This window comes from Salmo salar, chromosome 06, assembly GCF_965601325.2.
Source record: "Salmo salar chromosome 06, fSalSal1, whole genome shotgun sequence".
Classification (NCBI taxonomy): Eukaryota; Metazoa; Chordata; class Actinopteri; order Salmoniformes; family Salmonidae; genus Salmo; species Salmo salar.
Genome location: NC_138296.1, coordinates 35,277,970 through 35,283,969, shown reverse-complemented (window position 1 = coordinate 35,283,969; position 6,000 = coordinate 35,277,970).

Here is a 6,000-nt window from a genome sequence, read left to right as displayed (position 1 = left end):
TATGAGATTAAATGTCTATCAATACAAAACGCAATGTGAGCTGAGCCAACCTGATGCTCAGTGCGTTGTCTGCAAAATTTGATACAAGTGAATCCACATGAAATGAACTGCCTTTCAACAAATATGTTGCTACTAGAACTGAAGCCATTTTCCCTCTGGTGATGAAAGTGAAAATGAATTAATTTGTTTTTAGGGACTCAGAAGTTTTTGTGTTTTATTTTAAGTAGAGACCCCAATAAATTCCTGCAGTGTATTGGCCCGGGCAACCTTTCCAACTCATTTCCATATAGTCAGCTACACTCCAAATAGCGTGCATGTGCCCAGTTGTGTACGAAATCACATGCAGCATAAATCTAATTTATGCATTTTCATGTTATGTAAGAGAAAAGTTTCCCCCCAAAGAGATTTAGAGAGTTATTAACTATATTTGTAAGGTTCACAGTACTTGTAAGTAAGAATTATGGCGACTGTATGTATGTATGTATGTATGTATGTATGTATGTGTGTGTGTGTGTGTGTGTGTGTGTGTGTGTGCCCAGTTGTGTACGAAATCACATGCAGCATAAATCTAATTTATGCATTTTCATGTTATGTAAGAGAAAAGTTTCCCCCCAAAGAGATTTAGAGAGTTATTAACTATATTTGTAAGGTTCACAGTACTTGTAAGTAAGAATTATGGGGACTGTATATATGTATGTATGTATGTATGTATGTATGTATGTATGTATGTATGTATGTATGTATGTATGTATGTATGTATGTATGTATGTATGTATGTATGTATGTATGTATGTATGTATGTATGTATGTATGTATGTATGTATGTATGTATGTGTGTATGTGTATGTGTATGTGTATGTATGTGTATGTGTGTGACTTAGTCCCTGCAGTGTCTGTACCACATGCTATCCATCCACCCTGAGAGGATGTTCTGTGTCCAGGGCTCTCCTAGCCGGCACAGCTGTGTGTGGGCTGTGTTCTGCCGATCCTCTGATCCACCATAGCGAACAACGCCCTTCCACCCCCTTTCATCTATGCATCAGCATCAAACACACACACAGCTGGAGGCAAAACAAACATGCACAAATGTTCTGTTTTTATTTGGAGAAAATGTCTGAAAAGTGCCAATGATTCAGCTTGATATTTTGACTGGGATATATTTTAGTCAAAACGCAGGATTCCAAATTAATTTATCTCAGTCTGCAGGGACACAGATGCGTGATTCAAACCTCCCACTGTTGAGTTTACCTCTAGAACATCCCTTTTTCTATTGTCCATTTACATACTGATGCAGTATCTCATACAGGCATCACAGTGAAACCTGGGGATGGATCAGTGCAGAACTTACAATCTGTCTGTCTCACAGTAGAAAGACATGTGGCAGATTGGTTTGGTGTGTGTGTGTGGTGTGTGTGTGTGTGTGTGTGTGTGTGTGTGTGTGTGTGTGTGTGTGTGTGTGTGTGTGTGTGTGGGGGGGGGGGGGGGGGCATGTGTGCATGCGTGTGTGTCAACATAAAGAAGTCTGTCATTGAAGGTTTATTTAGATATCGCATACAAATTCAGGTCGATGAAATTGCAGTGAAAGTTTATCTAATTAGCATAATACAAACTCCCTATAGAAATCTGTCAGTTTAAGTGAAATTATATTGTACTTTACCCAAATTGTTCTGTACTAAAGAAGCAGACAACCCTGCATTGCATCTATGGTAATGGGAAAATGAATGGGTACTCAGTAGGAAGTGTTTGTCTATGGCCCTGGTCTGAGGCTAGGTGGGAGACCAGACAAAAAGTACTCTGAGGAGGAAGAATGAGTGGCACACACACACACGATTGCACACATACACACCACCCGTTATCTGTGAGCTGTTTGCTGTGATCACGGGCATCTCTCCCTCTCCCGGCCTATCCTTTGTTCAGACACAATCAACCAAAGTCCAGAAACACAGAACCCTGTAGGTTGTTTTTATTCCCTGAGTTAGCCTGCCTGCTGTTGCTCTGCCCTTCAGTGGCCTAATGTACCTAGGGGGGCTCTGTCCTGAACAACAAAACAAACGAGTTTCAAGGTGTTATCAGCTTTTGTCTGGGAGGAATAGCATGTGGTGCTTTAGATTTGTTCACCCCCCTCGAGTCTCCACGCATCAGGAGTCTGAACCAGCCTATCCCAGCAGGGTACAGGCTGAGGTGAGGCAGTCTATCCTAGCTGGGTAAAAGCTGAGGTGAGCCAGCCTATCCTAGCAGGGTACAGGCTGAGGTGAGGCAATCTATCCTAACTGGGTACAGCATGGCTATAGCCTGTAGCCTGGCCCTGCCACCAGATGCTCACGCGGCCCCAGCCAGCTGCAGGGATCAATGGCCTACATATCAGCCATTCAGATGGGAGGATTACTAGAGCTAGAGCAATTAACCTGCGAATGCACAACAGTGCTTCAGTATATCTGTGTTCTGGTTTCTTCTTTCGATCAGGGTGTTTGACCGGGCTATTTGTAGATGAAGATCCTAATAGTCTTTGACATGGTTTGTTTTGCCAAGTTTTGGTCAGCCCCTACTACACTACTACCTCGTATCTGATGAATGAGGTCTCGTAGCTGGCCAATGACAGAGGTGTGGTGAGAGCCTTGGCCCGTTCTCAAAGCAGTTCCATAGATCATCAGCATATCTGTCACCTAGGAGATGGGTATGAGCACGAACCCAGCCAAAGGATTCACTACAGTCACAAGCCAATTACTATACAGTACGCCTTCAATGGCCCACAGTGAGATTCCTATGAGAAACACAACAAAGGTTCAGTCACCAGAACGAAGGTTCAGTCACCAGATTTTCAGCTCTATGAAGATGGATCCATCAATACCACATGTGGTTGACGGCGGCTAGCCCACTTTAGGTCACCCTGTTGCAGACTGGACTCACTGGACAGACAAAGGCTATTTTACATAAATGTGTGTACCTCCAGTAAGTATGATATGTTACGTTATGTTATACATGCAATAATGGTATGGTTACTTAAGACAGAAACGAAAGGGAGGATGATTGGGAAGGATGGGTGGGCATAGACAGTGAACGTCTAGCAATCCAAAGTTTGTTTGTTCGAGACACATCGGGGACAACTGTAACATTTTAGCTAACCCTTCCCCTAATCCTTTTCCTAAGCTTTACCTTATTCACCTAACCTGTTACGTAAATTATCCTAACCTTTGTCGTTAGTTCTCCTATCCAGCAACATAAAATTCTCCTTGTTTAATTCTCCTTTGTTTTTGTGAAGCAAAAGCAGCCTGGTCTCAGAGACATGTAATACTTTACATCCTCCAAGACACATTTATTTTATTTTATTTATTTCACCTTTATTTAACCAGGTAGGCAAGTTGAGAACAAGTTCTCATTTACAATTGCGACCTGACCAAGATAAAGCAAAGCAGTTCGACAACATACAAAAACACAGAGTTACACATGGAGTAAAACAACATACAATCAATGATACAGTAGACAAAAATAAGACTATATACAATGTGAGCAAATGATGTGAGATAAGGGAGGTAAAGGCAAAAAAAGGCCATGGTGGCAAAGTAAATAAAGTATAGCAAGTAAAACACTGGAATGGTAGAATTATAATTTGAAGAAAGTTCAAAGTTAAAATATAAATAATATGGTGCAAAGGAGCAAAATAATAAATAAAATAAATAAATACAGTAGGGGAAGAGGTAGTAGTTTGGCCTAAATTATAGATGGGCTATGTACAGGTGCAGTGATCTGGGAGCTGTTCTGATAGCTGGTGCTTAAAGCTAGTGAGGGAGATAAGTGTTTCCAGTTTCAGAGATTTTTGTAGTTCGTTCCAGTCATTGGCAGCAGAGAACTGGAAGGAGAGACGACCAAAGGAGGAGTTGGCTTTAGGGGTGACCAGAGAGATATACCTGCTGGAGCGCGTGCTACAGGTGGGTGCTGCTATGGTGACCAGTGAGCGGAGATAAGGGGGGACTTTACCTAGCAGGGTGTTGTAGATGACCTGGAGCCAATGTGTTTGGCGACGATTATGAAGCGAAGGCCAGCCAACGAGAGCGTACAGGTCGCAGTGGTGGGTAGTATATGGGGCTTTGGTGACAAAATGGATGGCACTGTGATAGACTGCATCCAGCTTGTTGAGTAGGGTATTGGAGGCTATTTTGTAAATGACATCGCCGAAGTCGAGGATTGGTAGGATGGTCAGTTTTACAAGGGTATGTTTGGCAACATGAGTGAAGGATGCTTTGTTGCGAAATAGGAAGCCAATTCTAGATTTAACTTTGGATTGGAGATGATTGATGTGAGTCTGGAAGGAGAGTTTACAGTCTAACCAGACACCTAGGTATTTGTAGTTGTCCACAAATTCTAAGTCAGAACCATCCAGAGAAGTGATGCTGGACAGGCAGGCAGACAGGTGCAGGCAGCGATCGGTTGAAGAGCATGCATTTAGTTTTACTTGTATTTAGGAGCAGTTGGAGACCACGGAAGGAGAGTTGTATGGCATTGAAGCTCGTCTGGAGGGTTGTTAACACAGTGTCCAAAGAAGGGCCAGAAGTATACAGAATGGTGTCGTCTGCGTAGAGCGACATCATTGATGTATACAGAGAAAAGAGTTGGCCCAAGAATTGAACCCTGTGGTACCCCCATAGAGACTGCCAGAGGTCCGGACAGCAGGCCCTCCGATTTGACACACTGAACTCTATCAGAGAAGTAGTTGGTGAACCAGGCGACGCAATCGTTTGAGAAACCAGGGCTACTGAGTCTGCCGATGAGGATGTGGTGATTAACAGAGTCAAAAGCTTTGGCCAGGTCAATGAATACGGCAGCACAGTATTGTTTCTTATCGATGGCGGTTGCAATGTCGTTTAGGACCTTGAGCGTGGCTGAGGTGCACCCATGACCAGCTCTGAAACCAGATTGCATAGCAGAGAGGGTGCGGTGGGATTCGAAATGGTTGGTAATCTGTTTGTTGACTTGGCTTTCGAAGACCTTAGAAAGGCAGGGTAGGATGGATATAAGTCTGTAGCAGTTTGGGTCAAGAGTGTCACCTCCTTTGAAGAGGGGGATGACAGCAGCTGCTTTCCAATCTATGGGAATCTCAGACGACACGAAAGAGAGTTTGAACAGGCTAGTAATAGGGGTTGCAATAATTTCGGCAGATAATTTTAGAAAGAAAGGGTCCAGATTGTCAAGCCCAGCTGATTTGTAGGGGTCCAGATTTTGCAGCTCTTTCAGAACATCAGCTGAATGGATTTGGGAGAAGGAGAAATGGGGGAGGCTTGGGCGAGTAGCTGTGGGGGGTGCAGTGCTGTTGAATGCAGTAGGGATAGTTAGGTGGAAAGCATGGCCAGCCGTAGAAAAATGCTTATTGAAATTCTCAATTATAGTGGGTTTATCGGTGGTGACAGAGTTTCCTATCCTCAGTGCAGTGGGCAGTTGGGAGGAGGTGTTCTTATTCTCCATGGACTTTACAGTGTCCCAGAACTTTTTAGAGTTTGAGTTGCAGGAAGCAAATTTCTGTTTGAAAAAGCTAGCCTTGGCGTTTCTAACTGCTTGTGTGTATTGGTTTCTAACTTCTCTGAAAAGTTGCATATCGCGGGGGCAGTTCGATGCTAATGCAGAACGCCACAGGATATTTTTGTGTTGGTTAAGGGCAGTCAGGTCTGGGGAGAACCAAGGGCTATATCTGTTCCTGGTTCTAAATTTCTTGAAAGGGGCATGCTTATTTAAGATGGTGAGGAAGGCATTTAAAAAAAATAACCAGGCATCCTCTACTGACGGGATGAGGTCAATATCTTTCCAGGATACCAGGGCCAGGTCGATTAGAAAGGCTTGCTCGTTGAAATGTTTCAGGGAGCGTTTCACAGTGATGAGTGGAGGTCGTTTGACCTCTGAACCATTACGGGTGCAGGCAATGAGGCAGTGATCGCTGAGATCTTGGTTGAAAACAGCAGAGGTGTATTTAGAGGGCACGTTGGTTAGGATGATATCTATGAGGGTGCCAGT